The sequence below is a fragment of the Aedes albopictus genome, chromosome 3, assembly GCF_035046485.1.
Source record: "Aedes albopictus strain Foshan chromosome 3, AalbF5, whole genome shotgun sequence".
NCBI lineage: Eukaryota > Metazoa > Arthropoda > Insecta > Diptera > Culicidae > Aedes > Aedes albopictus.
In genome coordinates this window covers 237,257,110-237,277,136 of record NC_085138.1, presented here as the reverse complement: position 1 = coordinate 237,277,136, position 20,027 = coordinate 237,257,110, and the positions used below count along the sequence as shown (strand labels likewise).

Sequence of the window (20,027 nt, the reverse complement as noted above, 5' to 3'; positions counted from 1 at the left end):
ATAATGCTACAAAATCCTTTTGTGTATTATGATTAAAATTCCCTTTGCTTAGTAATCAAAGTAGGTAGTATCAATGTTGAGGACATGCAAAGTTCCAATATGGTCGTAATGTCGTATAAAAGTTGAAAATGAAGAATTCAATTGAATTTCATCTATGAATCATGTTCTCATTACAATATGTTATCATTTAGAGTTTTTCCCATGTGCGCAGAATTAGGAACATTAGTGCGCAGAATAAGGAACATTCCAAAAAAGGGCGCGCAGAATTAGGAACAGAGACACACTTTAGAATTTTCATGATTTTACATACAAATTGAGTGTTTTGTATAGGAATTATATTTTTCCCTCCTTTACAAAGCTAATAACTATGTGAAGTCAAAAATTCAGCCAAATCGTTTTGATTTGGAATTTGTTACAGCTGATTGAAATTGAAAAAGTCTTAGATGCGCAGAATATGGGCCCTCCACGGTACCTGTCAAGAAAAAAAGACGGAACCGCAACTCAAAATTTCCAGCTTGGTACAATAGACAAATAAAAAATTTAAAAAACCGAAAACAGAAAGCACATAAGAATTACAAAAATAACCAAACTAACGAAAATTTGGAAAAATATCTAGACATCTGCGATCAACTCAACTTAGCCATCGACGTTGCATTTGAAGAGTACAACACGAACACTGAAAAAGAGATAAAGTTGTGTCCGAAGAACTTCTTTAATTACGTACAGTCGAAACTTAAATCTAATAATTTTCCATCTTCAATGTATTTGGACCAATGCGTTGGCAATAACTCGGAAGATATTTGTAATTTCTTCGCATCATTTTTCCAGGACATATATACTTCTTATTCCGAAGAGGATCGTGACCGTGATTTTTTTTGAATACATACCTGAATACCCAGCGGATGTAGGTGTCAATCACGTCAAGGTACACGAAATACTACACGGCCTACAAAAATTAGATGCTTCTAAAGGTGCTGGACCTGACGGAATCCCGCCAATATTTATGAAAACTCTAGCGACTGAGCTTACTGCTCCATTATTCTGGCTCTTTGAAATATCTATTGAGTCCCGCACCTTTCCAAAAGCATGGAAGAATTCATATTTAGTGCCCATCTTTAAATCAGGAAAAAAAATCAGACGTACGTAATTATCGTGGAATAGCCATTATTTCTTGCATTCCTAAGCTGTTTGAAGCAATAATTAACGAAAAAATATTTATTCAAATAAAACACAGAATTACAGATAAGCAGCATGGATTCTTTAAGGGACGTTCTACTGCTACAAACCTTATAGAATTCATTAACTACACGTTGAATGCCATGAATAATGGCAACCACGTAGAAGCTCTATACACCGACTTTAGTAAAGCTTTCGATAGGATTGATATTCCATTGTTACTCTTCAAATTGCAGAAAAATGGAATAGAATTCGGGCTTCTAAAGTGGCTTGAGTCGTATCTCACGAACCGAGAACAAATAATAAAATTCAATGGAAAACAATCTAATCCAATTCAAGTCACATCTGGAGTTACTCAAGGTTCCCATCTAGGTCCCCTTTTATTCATACTGTACGTAAATGACATTTCCTTCATTCTTGAAAAAGTCAAATTACTTATTTATGCTGATGACATGAAGCTCTTTTTGGAAGTCAGGAATAACCAAGATATAAGTATATTTCAGAAGGAAATTCATATTTTTTACAAATGGTGCTCTAAAAGCGTATTGCAGCTGAATGTTAAAAAGTGTAATTTAATAACTTTTAGCAGAAAACTAAGCACACCTACTAGCGCAATTACTCTAGGAAACCAAGAAGTAGAAACATGTGAAAGAGTTAGGGATCTAGGAGTTATTTTGGATTCTAAACTAACTTTCACAGACCATTACAATACGATTATCCATAGAGCAAATAATATGCTTGGGTTTATAAAACGCTTCAGCTACAATTTTGAAGACCCGTATACAATAAAAACTCTGTACATTTCTTATGTGAGGTCAATTCTGGAATATTGCAGCGTTGTCTGGTCCCCTTTCAGAATAACGCATATCGACAGGATAGAATCAGTACAAAAACAATTTCTATTATATGCTCTTCGGAAACTAGGTTGGACAGTATTTCCTCTTCCATCATATGAAGCACGCTGCATGCTTATAAACATTCAGACATTAAAAGAGCGTCGTGAGAACGCCATGATCTCATTTGTAAATGATATTACATAAGTGACCCGATTTTGTCAGCCTCTTTTCGGAACACATTTTTCGCTCTCCTCAAAAACATAAACAGTTTTTCAAACTTTTTATCTCTTTATGTTCTGCATTTAAGCTGTAGTTTAGTGATAAACATTAACTAACTAGCTGTCCCGGCAAACTTTGTCTTGCCAAGTTGTGGTGGTTTGACAACTATTTAGGTCATTGCAGCATGGCACTCTTGATTGGTTTCATTTAGATCGTGTTGATTTTCTTCCCAGCTCATAAAAAACAGTATTTAATCAATTTTCTTACTTTTTCATTTAATTTTCGTATCTTTTTCTACATATAAACACAGCCACCATGAATACGAATTTAACCATGCAAGAGTCATCCTGATCGGTTCAGCCGTTCGTGAGTTTTGTTGCCTCAAAGGGACTTCAAACTCATTTTTATATATATAGATATGTTTAAGTTTGACCGTAAGATAACAAGAGCAAAAAGTTTGTCGTAGAATGGGGCTGACGAAATCGGGTCCTTACTGTATTTCGCAACGAATTTACTCATCTGAAATTTTATCTAAATTCAATTTCTATGCGCCTACACGGCGTCTTCGTAGTCGAACACCTTTTAAAACTTGTTATAATCGGACGGATTACGCTAAATTTGGACCAATTAATCAAATGATGTCAATCTATAGTGAACATTGCGAAATGATTGACTTTACAATGTCTCGGCATAGTCTGAAACAATATTTCAATAACAACAGAAATAGACACGCATAGTTTGAACGAACTACTTTTTAGACCCCTATGGAAAAATAATAAAATGCATTAGTTAGAAATAGAAAACAAAATTTATGTATATGTTTATGTCTATGTACTAGTCTACGTTGGATTGACGAAATAAAGAAATAAGAGTTAAGGGCCGTTTCTTCAACTACACAGCAAAAAAAGTTGTTGAATATTACATCGAAATCGCTGCAACCAGGTCGTTACATCGATCGATGAATATTACACAGCCCGATGTACTCAACGGCTGTTGATGTAATAAACAGATCCGATGTAATTCTTGCGATGTACTCAATTCGACGTACTTTATACGATGTAAATGAAGCGATGTAAAATGGAAATGATTGCAAGCGCCCTTCTATGGCCGATTAAATTGCGTTTTTATCATTTTTCGCTCAGAATTTCGTATAGTTGTAAGAAGTACTAAAACTATGCTATATTCAAACCGAAAAAGGATAAAAACGTAATTTAATCAGCCATAGAAGAGAAAACAATAATGAAAAAATAAACACAAGGACTAACAAAACTTTGAACTGAATTTTATTGCACAGTTTTATTTATTATGTTTGCCTCATCTGGGACAGGGCCTGTACCAGCATGGCTTAGTGTGCACTGGTCAATCACTTGTCGCGTTCCTTGGCGATGAACAGCTTGACATCCTTGCCCTCTGGCGGCGATGAAAGCCTAGCTTTTGCCCGGGTGCTGCTCACGCTGGATCACAGTTCCAGAACGATTTCTTCCGCCGGTGACGATGCACAGATTTCCGGGTTCGAACTTAAGCACGTCCAATATTTTACCGGTGGCGATATCGTAATGGATTTAATAGTTCTGGTGAATAATCGGATCCGGGTAGCGAATGGTGCGGCGACCGTCGTGAATCAAGATCTCTGGGTCGACCGATCTGGCCGTGGTTCACCATCATGATCTTGTGAAACGACACTTGATGTCGAAGTCGTAGATCAAACAGAAGTTCTTATTATCTTCTCAATGGTGATGAAATACGGACGGGTAGTTCGAGTCAGTGCAGACCATGTCGTCGATCTTGATGTGACGCTGCATCCTGGTGACCTCGGTGTTGATCAAGGCCGCACTTCAGTCGGTTGGGCAAGAAAATCACCAGCGGCAACGATTCACACAGCACGATCTAACATCCATCCTCTTGGGGAATCCGAACGCTTCAAATGATTTTTCGGTCCGCGAGCCATGTTGATAGGCTAGGGTAAAAAGGTTACGACTATTTCGACGGCGGCAGGCGGCAGTGTGAACACAACACGCACTCGAAGACGACTTCGTTGTCATTCTGGAAGCATACAGAAATTATTAGCATAAAAATATCAAAAATGGATTACTAGGTATTTAAAAATTATTGTGCTACTTTTCTTCGAATGTCATTTCCCCGAATGTCAGTTCCTCTAAGTTCCCAAATTTCCCCGAAAATGGTTACATTACATTCTTGTTCGATCTTTTACCAAAACATGTTCATGATCCAAGAAATTAGGTTGTTCAAAGAGTTGTCCGACCTTAAGCAAGGAAATTATTAAGGACAATATACAAAGAACGAATGCTTAGGTAATCCTGGAAGCGTTCACACGCTTAAAACTTGGCTTCAAATGTTTCTTTGGACCGCGAGCCATCTTGACATTTTAGAACGAGAAGGAAACGATTATTCCGACGGCACCAGGGTTAATATATCACCGAATAGAAGATGGCTGCGTTATCCTCCTGGAAATATATAAACATTATTAGCAATCAATTAATATTTTCACAAGAATTCTTTCGAAAACCATTCCCCCGACAATTCCCGAAAACTCTTCTTGGAGTTCTTCGGGAATTTCCCCATGAGTTACCCGGGAATTATCGAGTATACCTCATGGGAATCCAAGAGAATTCCACGGAAATACCTTCAGGGGTTCCTCGGGAATTCTTCCAGAAAATCCACGGAAGTTTCTCGGGAATTTGTCGGCAATTCATCCAGGAGTGGAAATTTATGCATGAGTTTCTCCAGGAATTTCTGTTGGAGGCACTCGGGAATTCCACAAGTAGTTCTTCGGGAAGTCCTGTTGGAGTTCCTCGGGAATTCCGCGGTAGCATTTCCAGGAGTTCCCCGGTACCGTGGAGGGCCCATATTCTGCGCATCTAAGACTTTTTCAATTTCAATCAGCTGTAACAAATTCCAAATCAAAACGATTTGGCTGAATTTTTGACTTCACATAGTTATTAGCTTTGTAAAGGAGGGAAAAATATAATTCCTATACAAAACACTCAATTTGTATGTAAAATCATGAAAATTCTAAAGTGTGTCTCTGTTCCTAATTCTGCGCACCCTTTTTTGGAATGTTCCTTATTCTGCGCACTAATGTTCCTAATTCTGCGCACATGGGAAAAACTCTAAATGATAACATATTGTAATGAGAACATGATTCATAGATGAAATTCAATTGAATTCTTCATTTTCAACTTTTATACGACATTACGACCATATTGGAACTTTGCATGTCCTCAACATTGATACTACCTACTTTGATTACTAAGCAAAGGGAATTTTAATCATAATACACAAAAGGATTTTGTAGCATTATCGAATACTACCACGTAAAGCTTTTTAGTTATTCGCATATGCACATTTTAGTAAAATTTACATTTATTTCTAAAGGCAATATACACTTTTTCGCCATGACAAGGTGGCACAAACTTTGTTTGCAAACTGAGACTTCTTTCTTGTCTAACTCCAGGGTTTCCACTGTTTAAGAAAATTCCATGTAAACTCACATCATATATCGCATTTGACAAATGCTTGCATGAATACATAAAATTTACCCCGAGGTTGATAGCAAATGTTTAAAACAAGTGGTTAATCCGGTCGAACTATCATCAGATCAAAAATTCAAAAATCGTAAATTAGCTTTCAAATATATGCTTCAAAGTTCATAAACTAACTTGTTGAGCCGTAATTACATTCACCGGATTGCTAGAAACATAGAATATCCTAGTTATAACTATGGTGGCATTTATGTGATGTTTGTTTATTAATTATATGTTCAAAACTTAGTGTTGAAATGTCTGCGCAGAATTAGGACCACCATTTAATACCGGTTCCTAATTCTGCGCACCCAAGAAGAACAAGAAGATTAAAAAAAGAAGAAGAAAACTCAATTGTTTTTGCCGATTCTGATTTCTCGAAGACAGCAGTACAGGATGCGCATGGAAAAGCAGACATTCTCTTCATTATTTATGTCGCAAAATGCTTCAGTTCATGAAGCAACTTTTCAGCAGTTTCGCTAACGGACACAGATTTCAGGCAATTTACAGTACTTGCAACATCATTTTATTTTTTTACAAAATAATGATCGTTGATTTGAAATTTTTTTCTTCACAAACTTTTTCATTACTATTGAAGCAATATTCAAAAAATATATTTGAAGCTAATATTGAACTAGCGTCCGTGATTTTGTGGTATATTCGAGAAAGTGCGCCGAATTAGGGACTGCGCAGAATTAGGGCCGGTCACGGTAATTCATTCAGGAGTTTCAAAAATTTCTTCAGGTGTTCTTCGAGAATTCCTCCAGGAGTTCCTCGGGAATGGATTACCCGCTTTGCGCGCAGCCACAGTTGATCAGCAGGAGTAAATCAATTTAATTTTGTATGGCAAAATACATCTAAACTTAAATTACTTGAAGTACAAAGATTTTCCCGAAAAAATATTTGGTAGGCTTAATAGTGGTCACCATTGTACACAAGCACTACAAAATATTTTTTCGAATAATGTGTTCCATTTTGAGAAATTTGCCTTTAGTTGGTATTCGCTATACAATATTTTTGGGGTTTACTTTTAGCGATTTTTCGCGCTTAGAAGCTAGCGCCACATTGGTCGATGCGGAGAGTAGGAAAACAGCCGATGTAGTTAATTCATTCCTCCAGCAGTTTCATTAGAATTTCACGGGAGTTTCTCTTGATATCCTCAAGAATACTTTAAGAAGTTCCACGGAAATTTCTCCAAGGGTTCCTCGGGAATTTCTCCGAGAGTACCTCGGGAAATCCTTCAGGAGTTTTTCGGCAACTTCCCCAGCAGTTCAATTGAAATTCCACGGGAATTTCTACTGGATTTTCTCAAGCATACCTCCAGAAGTTCTACGGAAATTCCTGCACTAATTCCTCGGGAATTTCTCCGGAATTCCTTCAAGAGTTCCTCGGGAAATCATTCAAGAGTTCCTCGGCACGTTTTCCAGGAGTTCCTCGGGAATTCATGTAGGAGTTCCAAGGTTATTTTTTAACGAGAATTTCTCCAGAAATTCAATTAAAAATCAATTTGGAGTTTGTATGGGAGCAAAAAGGCTCTACAGATGAGGAAATGGGAGCAATTTGATGAATCACCCCTCGTCGGATTTTGTAACTGGGCGAGGCTGTCAAGCAGTTGCCCAGCTGGCAAAAGGAGATTTTAAAAAATCTCTTTGAAATTGAAAAATATGAAAAAAAAACATAGAGGCTCAGAAAAAGGTGCTCCTTTGTCTGAAAATAAAAAAAATCATTGATTTTTTCTAAATTTAAAAAGCCAATTGCTGCAGAAGTTCCTCGGGAATTCTTCCATAAGTTGCTCGATAGTTTATCAGGAATTCCTCTAGGAGTTCCTTAAAAAGTTTATCGGGGATTCCTCCAGGAGTTCCTCGGGAACTCCTCCAGCGGTTCCTTAGAAATTTCTCCAGGACCTCCTCAGGAATTCCCCCAGAAGATCTACGGGAATTCCTCAAACAGTTTCTCGGGAACTTCTCAGGAGTTGCTTTAGGGTTTTCTCGGTAATTCCTCCACGAGTTTCACCAGAAGTTGCTCGGGAGTTCCTCGAGAATTTCTCCACGAGTCCCTCGAAAATTTCTCCAGTTGCTGCTCGGGAATTCATCCAGATTTTCCTCGGGAATTCTTCGGTAACATCCCCAGAAATTCCTCGGTAATTCATCCAGGAGTTTTCAAGGAAATTCCTTTAGAAGCTGCTCGGGAATTTTTCCAGGAGTTCCACGAGAATTCCTCTAGGAGCTCCTCGGGAATTCTTTCAGAGTGTCTCGGAAATTTCTCATGCTTTTTTCGGGAATTCCTCGGGAGTTACTCTACATTTTTTTTTCGGAAACTCCCTCAAGAGTTCCTCAGGAATTTCTCCAGGAGTTCAGGAGTTCCTCGAGAAGTCCTTAACGAGATCCTCGAATATTACTCCAGTAGTTCCTCGGGAATTGCTCCAGTAAAGAAAAGCAAATTCCCGGCATAACCTGGAGGGATGCCCAAAGAACTCCTGGAAAAAAAATCCTCAGAACCCCATGGAGGAGTTCCTGAGCAATTCTCAAGGAACTCCTGGAGCAATTCCCGAGGCACTGCTGGAGATATTTCCGGTGAACTTCTGGAGGAATTCTCGAGGAATTTCTGGAGATATTCTCGAGGAACTTCTGGAGAACTTCCTCAGGAATTCCCGAGAAATTCCTAGAGAAATTCAGAGGAACACTAGGAGGAATTCCCGAAGAACTCCTTGGAGTAATTCCCGAGGAACTAGTGGTGGAATATCCAAGGAACTAATGAAATTATATCCGGGTAACCCCTGGAGGAATTCTCGTAGAACATCTGGAGAAATTCTAGACAAGTTTCTGGATGAATTCCCAGAGAACTCATGGATGAATACCCGGAGAACTCCTGAAGGATAACTCGAGAAACTCTTGGAGGAATTCCCAAAGAACTCCTGGAGGAATTCCAGATGAACCTTTGGAGGAATTTCCGAGAAACTTCTGGAGATATTTCCGGAGAACTCCTGCAGGGATTTTTGAGGAACTTCTGGAGATATTCTCGAAGAACTCGTGGAAACATTTCCGGGGAATCCCTGGAGGAATTTCTTAAGATATTCCCTGAAAGAATTCCCGAGGAACTCCTGGAGGAATTCCAGAGCAACTCTGGGAGGAATTTCCAAAGAACTCCTGGAGATATCTCCAGGGAATTCCTGGATGAATCCTCGAGGAAATTCTTGAGAAATTGCTGAGAAACTCCCGGCGAAATTTCCAAGAAATTTACGAGAAACTTCTGGAGAAATTCCCGGAAAATTACTGGAGATATTTCCGGGGAACTCCTGGAGGAATTATCGAAGGAATTTCTGCAGATATTTCCGAGGAACTTCTGGAGGACATTCTGAGGAACTCATGAATACCCGGAGAACTCCTGAAGGAATATTCGCGGAATTTCTGGAGCAATTCTCGAGGAACTTCGGAAGGATTTCCCGAGAAACTCCTGGAATTGAGAGGAACACCAGAAGCAATTCCCGAGGAACTCCTTGGAATAATTTCCGAGGAACTAACGGAGAAATATCCGAGGAACTCCAGGAAAAATTCTCAAGGAACTCTTTAGAGTAATTTCCGAGGAACTAGTGGCGGAATATCCAAGGAACTAATGAAATTATATCCGGGGAACCCCTAGAGGAATTCTCGTGAAACTTCTGGAGAAATTCTAGACAAGTTTCTGGAGGAATTTTCGAGGAACTCTTGGATGAATTCCCGGAGAACTCATGGATGAATACCCGGAGAACTCCTGAAGGATAACCCGAGGAACTCTTGGAGGAATTCCCAAAGAACTCCTGGAGGAATTCCAAATGAACTTTTGGAGGATTTTTTCGAGCAACTTCTGGAGATATTTCCGAAGAACTCCTGCAGGGATTTTCGAGGAACTTCTGGAAATATTTCCGGAGAATCCCTGGAGGAATTTCTTAAGATATTCCCTGAAAGAATTTTGAGGAACTCCTGGAGGAATTCCAGAGCAACTCTGGGAGGAATTTCCGAAGTACTCCTGGAGATATTTCCGGGGAACTCCTGGATGAATCCTCGAGGAAATTCTTGAGAAATTGTAAGGAATTTACGGGGAACTTCTGGAGATATTCCCGGAAATCTACTGAAGATATTTCCGGGGAACTCCTGGAGGAATTATCGAGGAATTTCTGAAGATATTTCCGAGGAACTTCTGGAGGAAATTCCGAGGAACTCATGAATACCCAGAGAACTACTGAAGGAAAATTCGCGGAATTTCTGGAGCAATTCTCGAGGAACTTCCGAAGGATTTCCCGAGAAACTCCTGAAATTGAGAGGAACACCAGGAGCAATTGCCGAGGAACTCCTTGGAATAATTTCCGAGGAACTAATGGAGAAATATCCGAGGAACTCCCGGAAAAATTCTCGAGGAACTCCTTAGAGTAATTTCCGAGGAACTATTGGAGGAATATCCGCAGATCTCATGAAATTATCTCCAGGGAACACCTGGAGGAATTCTAGAGAAACCTATGGAGAAATTTTAGATAAGTTGTTGATGCCCTGTAGTACAACATCGAATTGTTAAACCTTGCTGAAGTATGCTAACCTTCACACAGAAGTGAGCATACCTCGGTATCGTATAAACATTGCCTCCTGTTAAGTGATCGAGATAGAACAGGATAAAGAGTGTAGTTTTCGCAGTGGTTGGAGGAGGGACTGGGCTGATGGGAGGATTCCAGATTCGTGGAATTCTGGAATAGATTGTGGAGTAGTCCAGCGAGTGGGATTAGGAGGATCGCCAATGTCCCAAATGGAGGATAACGTGCCTCTGGAGCCAGCCTTCTGATACCGAAGAGAACTCTTAAAGAATTTTCGAGGAACTCCAGAAGGAATTCCCAAAAAAAACTCCTGGAGGAATTCCAGAGGAACTCTTTGAGGAATTTTCGAGGAACTCCTGGATGAATCCTCGAGGATATTTTTTAGAAATTCCTGAGGAACTCCCGGAGATATTTCCAAGGAATTTCCGAGGAACTCCTGGAGGAATTCCAGAGAAATTCTTGAATGAATTTCCGAGAAACTCCTGGAGATATTTCCGGGGAACTCCGGCAGAAAAACTTCTGGAGTCATTGGCGTAACTAGAGGGGGGGAGGGGGCTGGGGGCCAGGCCCCCCCTCCAGAATCTGCCAGGCCCCCCCAGAAATTTTTCATGACTTTATATATGGAAATTAGAAAAGATCTGAAAACCACTGCCGTGGTGACAAACATAGATCTATAATAAACATTTATATGGCATAATATGTGTTCAAATTGACAGTTATTGGAGACTATTCTCAACTTGTCACTCTTTACAAGATCATTGTTCAAAATGGTCTATGTAATTAGTTAGTTTTGATTTCCAAACATTTTATAACCAGAATTATATAAATAGCAATGCTTTGTTAGTCTTCTTTTTTGAATCGCTGAGAAATTAAATCTGAATGATAATTTCCAGAAATTCTTTGAGGAGTATCTTTAATAATCTTTGAATTTTCTAGCAGCATTACTGCAAAATATGATTAAGTGCTTCTTTGTGGAATTCAAGTATCATGTGTTTGAATATCAAGTTTTTGAATTCCTAATGAGAATAGATGCTACATAATAAGAAATAATCCGGTCACTAATATCTTTTATTTCGGGTATGTGTGCGTCTATTAAACAATGCACACATTCAAAAGGCAATTGATGAAATTTTAATATATTTAAAAGCTTTTGCTGCAAGGGGTAATCTTGAAGGTATTCATGTTTGGATCCCTTAAAGATTTCTCGGAGATAATTGTGAAAGAATTCCTGGATCAATTTCTGAACAAATTCCTGTAGGAATTTCTGAAGAAATATCTGGGGTAGATCTTCGTGGAATTCCTGGAGGAGTCCCTGGAGAAATGCATCGATGAAATCCTGGAGGAATACCTGGAATAATTCCTGGATAAATTCACAGAGAAATTTCTGGGGGAATTTCTGAACGAATCATTGGAGGATTTCCTAGAGAATTCCCGAAGAAATCCTTGAAAGAATTCCTAGAGGAATCTCAGGAGGAATTCATACAGGAACCCTTGAAGGAATTCTTGGAGTAATTCCAGGGTAATTCCTGGAAAAACTCCGGGAGGAATTTCTGGGGGAATTTCTTAAGGAGCCCCTGGAGAAATTCCTGGAGAAATTGCGGTAGTAATTTCTGAAGGCATTCCTTTAGGAGGACTTTCTGAAAGAATTCCTTGGGCATTTCTGAAGAAACCTCTTAAGGAATTCCTGGAGAAATTCTTAGAGAAATTTCTACAGAAATTCTTGGAAGAATCCCTGGGGGAATTCTTGGAAAGAACCCTGAAGGAATCCCTGAAACAAATTTCTGGAGGAACCTCAGAAGGCATTCCTGGAGGAACTTCCGGACAGCTTCCATGCGGAATCCCAGGAGGAATTCCTGGAGTAATCTTGGGGAAATTCCATGAAACTATTCATGGAAGAATTCCAGTAGGAATCCCTAAATCAATTCTTTGAAAAATCCATCAATGAATTCCTGGAAGAATCTGTAGATGAATTCTGGAAGGAATCCATGGAGAAATTTCTGAAGAAATTCCCAGAGAAATTCTGAGAGGAATTTCTGGTGGAGTTCCAGGAGAAATTTGAAAAGGCATTTCTGGAGGAATTCCAGGAGCAATTTCAGAATGAATTTCTGGAAGAATTACTGGAGAAAGTATCGGTGGAATTTCTGGAGGAATCCATAAAATAATTCCTGGAGGAAAGTGTAGAGGAAACCGAGGAGAAAAAATTCCTGGATTAATTCTTGGAGGAAACCCTGGAAGGATTTCTGGAGAAATTCCTGGAAGAATTCCTGGATCCATTTCTGAATAAATTCCCGGAGGTATTCCTGAAGAAATACCTGGGATAATTCCGGTGAAATTCGTGGTAGAAATGCCTGGATGAATTCCTGGAAGAATGCCAGGGCAATACCTGGAATAATTCTTGAATGAATTCCGGAAAAATTTTTTGGGAAAATTTTTAAAAGAATCCCTTGAGGATTTCCTGGAGGATTCCTAAAAATATATTTGAAAGAATTCCTAGAGAAATCTCAGCAGGAATTCATGCAGGAATCCTTGGAGAAATTATTGGAATAATTCTTGGATAAACTCTGGGAGGAATTCTTGAGGAAATTTCTTAATGAATCTCTGGAGGATTTTATAGATAAATTCTTGGAGAAATTGCGGTAGTAATTTCTGAAAGAATCTTAGAGAAATGTCTAGAGAAATTCTTGGAAGATTCCTGGGAAATTTTTTGGAAAAATCCCTGGAGGAATCCCTGAAGCAATTTCTGGAGGAACCTCAAGATGAATGCCTGGAAAGTTCTGGACAAATTCCTTGCGGAATCCCAGGACTGGATAAATTTGTAAAGGAATTTTCGGGGAAATTCCGAGGAACTATTCCTGGAATGAATTCCTGGAAGAATCTCGAGAGAAATTCTGGAAGCAATTACTGGAGGAATTTCAGAAGAAATTCCAAGATAAATTTCTGAAGAAATTCCAAGATAAATTTCTGAAGAAATTCCAAGATAAATTTCTAAAGAAATTTCAAGAGTAATTTCTGAATAAATTCCAATAGAAATTTGTAGAGTAATTTCCAGAGCGATTTTGGATAAATTCCAGGAGGAATTTCTGGAGGAATTGCGGTAATTTATGAATGGATTCCTATGGGAGTTCCTGGATCAATTCCTGGAGGACTTTCTGAAGAGATTCTTGGAGTAATTCTTAAGAAACCTCTTGAGGGATTCCTGGAGGCACCCTTAAAGGGGAAATTCCATAGAACTATTAATGGAAGAACTCCAGGAGGAATCCCTAAACGAATACCTTGAGGAATCCCTAAATGAATTCCTTGAAGAATCTCTAGAGGAATTCTGGTAGAAATCCATGGAGAAATTTCTGAAGGAATACCTGGAGAAATTTTTAGAGGAATTCTGAAAGAATTTCTGGTGGAGGGCTGGATTCCAGGAAGAATTCCAGAAGGATTTTCAGGAGGAATTACTGCAGGAATCATCGGTGGAATTTCTGGAGGGATCCATGAAATAATTCCTGGAGGAATGTGTAGAAGAAACCCTAGACAACAAATTCTTGAATTAATTCTTGGAGGAAACCCTGGAAGAATTCCTGGATCCATTCTAGAATAGATTCCCGGAGGAATTCCTGAGGAAATACCTGAGGTAATTCCCGTAGAAATTCTTGGTAGAACTCTTGCAGAAGACAAGGAAAAAAAGGAGATATAATTACCTTTTTGAGCCGACCGGTTTCGGGCTCGTTGTTGCCCATCGACAGGACGATGTCCGACCGATGGGCAACAGTCCGACTCTTGCAGAAGTCCCTGGAGAAATGCCTGAATAAAATCCTAGAGGATTGGCAGGAGGAATACCTGGAATAGTTCTTGAAAAAAAAAATCCGGAGGGAATTTCCGAAGGAATCCCTTGAGGAGTTTCTGGAGGAATCTCAAGATTTATGATGAAATACAAAGTTCGATTTCTGACAAAATTTCAGGAGGAGTTTCTGATGAATTCTTAGAGGAAATACTGAAGAAACCGCTAAAATTCTTGAGGAAATCCTGAAATCCTGGATTAATTCCTGGGAGAGTTTCTGAAGGAATCCCAACAAGAGTTCTTGCAGGCATTTTTGAAATAATCTCGGAATTCGTTTTTGAAAGAATAACAGAAGAAATTTCCGGTGAATCCCTGGAGGAACTCGAAGTAATTTTTAAAGAAACCCGATGAGCAATCCCGGAAGCAATTCCATGAGGAAATCTCAGGAGAGCTTTCTTAGCGAATACATGGAAGAATTTTAGAAGGAATACTCCTGGATAAAAAAATTGAAGAAATCAATGTCTGCAGTAATTGTTGAAGGAATACTAGGATCCCTAAAGGTTATTTTGTACAATTTTTTCAAACAATTCTTGGAGTATTTTTAATAATCTCTAAGTAAAATTTTCTAAAAGATTTTCTGGAATACATTCCTGCAGAAATACTTCGAATCATTCCAGATGTAATTATTGGAACAATCTCTAGTGGAATTCTGGAAGCATATATGGAGAAATCCCTGTAGAAATCTGTGAATACCTGCAGAAATACCCTAAAGGATCTCTGGAAAAATTCCTAAAGAAAACCTCGAAAAAAGCACTGGAGCAATTGCTGGAGGAACCTTTAAAGATGTCCCAGGACAAATCCCCGAAAAAATGTCTAGTGGAATCCCTAGATGAATTCTTGATTGAATTTCTGGAAGAAGCCATGATGGAATCACTGAAGCAAGTTATGGAAAAAAATCTTGGAGGAATTGTTCGTACTCATATAGTTTACGAAACTATGAACAAATCTAAAACAGTCATTTTGATTACTCAAAACTACAATACCAATTTGCATATTCACATATCAGGCGCCCATCCCGCTTAAAATTTATCTCAAGTCAGGCCTCCCCTGGGCCCCCTCCGGGAAAAAAATCCTAGTTACGCCAGATATTCTCGAAGAACTCCTGGAAAAATTTTCGGGGAACTCCTGGAGGAATTTCTTAAGATATTCCCGAGGAACTCCTGGAGATATTTCCGAGGAACTCCTGCAGAAATTTCTGAGGAACATTGGTCCACACAGCAGTAACTGCACAAGCCTTGGACTTTAATATTCTTCTTTCGAAGGATATAAAACCGGGGAACTCCTGGTTGAATCCTCGATGAAATTCTTGAGAAATTCCTGAAGAACTCCTGGAGAAGTTTGCAAGGAGCTCCTGCAGGAATTTCCGAGGAACTTCAGCTGGAATTTCTGAGGAACTATTGGAGATATTTCCGAGGAACTGCTGAAGAAATTTCCGAGGAACTAATGGATGAATACGCAGAGAACTCCTGGAGGAATACCAGAGGAATTTCCGAAGGACTTCTGGAGGAATTCCCGAGGTACTTCCGAAGAACTCATGGAGGAATTCTCGAGGAATTTCTTAAGATATTCCCGAGGAGCTCCTGGATATATTTCCGGGAAACTCCTGGAGGAATTCGTTGAAACAATTCATTGGGATAATCTGATCTTAATACATTTCCGTGGAAGTGCAGCTTCTGAAGAACTGCTGAAGGAATTCCCGGGGAACGATGAGTTTTCGGGGAATTATTGAAGAAAATTTACGGGGACCTTCAAGAAACTCTTGAATGAATGTCTTGGGAATTGCCGGGATGATGCAATATATATTACATTTATTTTTGCTGTATATCCGTATTTGTCACTAGAAGTGATTTCCTTCCATCCTTGTTCAGGATGTTCCGCTAGAATTCTTTTGATATAATTTTCTTCATAGATTTCCCCGTTCGGGTATATAAAAGCCCATTCGGGCCTTCAGAAATGTGAAAAAAAAAAAACGTAATAAGCGACGAGCCGGGTGCAACTTTCACAAAATCCGGTCAATTTGTGTGCTTTGCGGACGACGCCAGAACATTTTTAAAAGTGGCAAAGCTGTACACGCGCCTGAAATGCGAAGCAGCAAATGTCGGACCTCTCTAAAATAAAAGCTCTCATTTTTGAGTAGCGCCCATGCCGCACAGGGACTGTGTTGGAAACACACATTTTTTTAAATTGCTCGTACGCTCACATTTTTGCAAAATATCAATATTTTTCGGTATTTGAAGGTGGTTTATAAATCCAGTGAGGTTGCCATGTCGAAATTACCTATTGCAAAATACATGCTCATGTGAGCGTACGAGCAATTTTAAAAAAATGTGTGTTTCCAACACAGTCATGTGCGGCATGGATGTTTACTAAAAATGTGCAGGCCGAACACATTTTTGAGCGTAGCCGTTTTTGCGTGACTGGTGGCGAAACCGGCTAGTAGGCGAAGCCGAGCAGTACAGGATTCGCCTAGGAAATAATGTCACGATAGACGATAGACGAGGTGATAGATTGATTGGTTTACATACTTTGGATCCTTACTAACGGCTGACAACAATGTGAGTCGTGAAATACGAAGTCGGAGGAAGTCGTGCCTACCAAAGGGTAAAAAAAAAGCTGCGGTATAAAAAGATACACCCACGCACCAAGTAAAAAAATTCTTATAAGACCGATGGTCCTCTACGGACACGAGACATGGCCCATGCTCGAAGAGGATCTGCAAGCACTTTTCGAGCAAGTTTCCGAGCGACGCGTGCTAAGGATGATCTTCGTCGGTGTGTGGCGGAGAAACATGAATCACGAGCTCACTGCACTTCACCGGACCCAGCATCCAGAATGTGGCCAAAGCCAAAGCGATACGTGGGCAGTGCATGTTGCAAGAATGCGTGATAGAGAATGGATAACGCAAGGAAAAACAGCGGACTATTTGGCCGCTGCTGCCGCAACCTCGCTAGTCTTGAATACGTGTGTTATGTTCAGTATCATCGCCGGGGGCATATGTGACCCCTCCGGCACCAAAGGGTTAAGTTATTTCTTGAGCAATTATATTTTATTGCTTTTAACACGTAAGCTGAGAAGCATGCTCAATCACATGAGACGCAGCGCTAAAAAGCAGGAGCCGCACTGCCGTGTGCAGCATTGTTGTCCTATGTTCTACGGTAATCCCGATTAATATGAGACAACTATGCTGCACACGGCAGCGCAGATACCAGGATGAACACACAAGAACGATGTGAAGCATCCATGAATTAGGTATACAATAATTTTCAGATATTTATATACCTACATTTCTATACATACCAACCTGCAATTCAAACGAGTGATACATGGGAATGCATCCCTCAGTACTCCTCATCCGCCTTTCCGGAGGTTATAACTGCATCATCGCAATCATCCACAGCGGTCAAATCTTTGCGGCAAATTCGTCCTCTATACCGTTGCTGACAACCAGTGGAAGGAGGAAGTGCTGGAAGTGTTGGCCAGTATGTATATGGGACGCTGAACCATGGCAAAGTAATACCGGGCGATGGTCAGGGATTGGTTTGCCAATTGTCTTCTAATAGAATTCTGCTGTCAAGGTGACAGGTAGCGGCGTTCTTGGCGGCGTTTGCGTGTTGGAAATGGGGTTTCCCAAGGGTAGAATCTATAACAGACCATGGCGGGGCCACAATTACACTTGAGCTCCTGGCCCTGGCTTCTGGCTGACCTTCTGAATACGTAAGAGACCGTCACATTAGCCTGGAACTTGGTCAGATGAGCGGTGATCAATCGACCAACAGATTCCGGTTGAAACTTGCTACACGACGTCGGTATTGCAGGAAAATCTGGTTACCTATTAAAAAACCATTAAATAATATAAAAAGTTGCAAATAAACACCACAATTACCTTCAAAATTGAACAACATTTGGTGAAAACTGCGGCAAAACACGAAAAAACACAACTGATTTCTATCGAAACGCAAGCTTAAAGATGGCAGCTTGCTTGTGCCTGCGCTGGCCGACAACAACAATCAGCACAGTGTTGCGAGATGCAATATCGCATCGTGAGGGGATGCGATATGGCATCGAGTTTGTGTAATTGTACACATCTTCATCGCAACCACTTGGTTGCAGCTGTTTCTGTGTAATATTCACATTCTTTCGATGTGAATATTACACAGGTTTAGCGTAAAGGCAAACTGTTGTAGATTTTCTGTGTAATTTCTGGGATGATGTAATATAGCACCAAAATGGTGTGATTTCGCATCTAAAAATCACGATTACATCGGGTTTTGGATACATCGGCTACATTACATCGATGCAGTTTACATTATTTTTTGCTGTGTACAGCATCATCAACGTCCACTGCCCACACGAAGGGAGACCTGATGACGAGAAAGAAGCGTTCTACGCGCAGCTAGAGCAAACATACTATGGTTGTTCGCCGCGTGACGCGAAAATCCTTGTCAGCGACATGAACGGGCAGGTAGGAAGGGAGGAAATGTACAGACCGGTAATAAAATGAAACAGCCTGTACGCCGTATCCAATGATAACGACCAGCGATGCGTAAACTTTGCAGTCTCCCGTGGTACGGTAGTCCGAAGCAACTTCTTCCCCCGCAAAGATATCCACAAAGCCACCTGGAGAACACCCGACCACCAAACAGAAAACCAAATCGACCACGTTCTAATCGACGGTAAATTCTTCTCGGATATAATGTCCACACATACCGCAGTTCGAATATAGATTCGGATCACTACTTAGTAGTTGTATGCATGCGCTCAAAACTTTCGACAGTTATCACCACGCGTCGAAGTCGAACGCCGCGGCTCAACATCGAGCAACTTCGTAACGTAGAAGTGGCTCAAGACTACGCGCAGCAGTTAGCAGTGGCCCTACCAACGGAAGAGCAGCTTGGCGCAGCTACACTTGAAGATGGCTGGAGGGATATCCCACCCGCCATAGGTAGTACCTCGGCTACAGCACTAGGCTTCGCGACTCCGAATTACAGAAACGACTGGTACGACGGCGAATGTTAACAGTTGAAAAACGAGAAGAATGCAGCATGGGCGAGAATGCTGCAACACCGTACGAGAGCGAATGAGGCACGTTACAGACAGGCGCGGAACAGGCAGAACTCAGTGTTCCGGATGAAGAAGCGCCAGCAAGAAGATCGAGATCGCGAAGCGATGGAAGAGCTGTACCGCGCTAAAGACACACGAAAATTCTACGAGAAGCTGAATCGATCGCGCAGAGGCTTTGTGTCACAAGCCGATATGTGCCGAGATAATCACGGGAATATTCTCACGAGCGAGCGTGAGGTTGTCGAGAGGTGGCGGCAGCATTACGATGAGCACCTCAATGGCGAAGTTGGAAGTACCGAAGGAGGCGTGGTAGCAGATTTAGGAGTATGTGCACAAGACGAAAGACTTCCGGCCCCTGACCTCCAAGAGATTGCGGAGGAGGCTGGCCGGTTGAAAAACAACAAAGCCGCTGCAGCGGATCAACTACCAAGAGAGCTTCTAAAATACGGTGGAGAAGCACTGTAGAGAACTCTACACGGGGTCATTACTAAGATTTGGAAGGAGGAAGTATTACCGGAGGAATGGATGGAAGGTATAGTGTGTCCCATCTAGAAAAGGGCGACAAGTTGGAACGCTGCCTACAAGATACTCTCTCATGTTTTATGCCGCCATCTATCACCGATTTCAAGAGAGTTCGTGGGCCAATATCAGGCTGGATTTATGGGTGAACGTGACACAACGGACCAGATGTTCGCCATCCGCCAGGTGTTGCAGAAATGCCGCGAATACAACGTGCCCACACATCACTTGTTCATCGATTTCAAGGCGACGATGGATAGAGTGATGTGCGTAATTCGAGTATC

At 40.6% G+C, this 20,027-nt stretch overlaps 1 pseudogene; it reads right to left on the bottom strand.

The window, feature by feature from the left end:
• Nucleotides 1-3,125: 3,125 nt before the first annotated feature.
• LOC109407788 (small ribosomal subunit protein eS4-like) lies at nt 3,126-18,533 on the bottom strand (annotated as a pseudogene).
• Nucleotides 18,534-20,027: the final 1,494 nt, after the last annotated feature.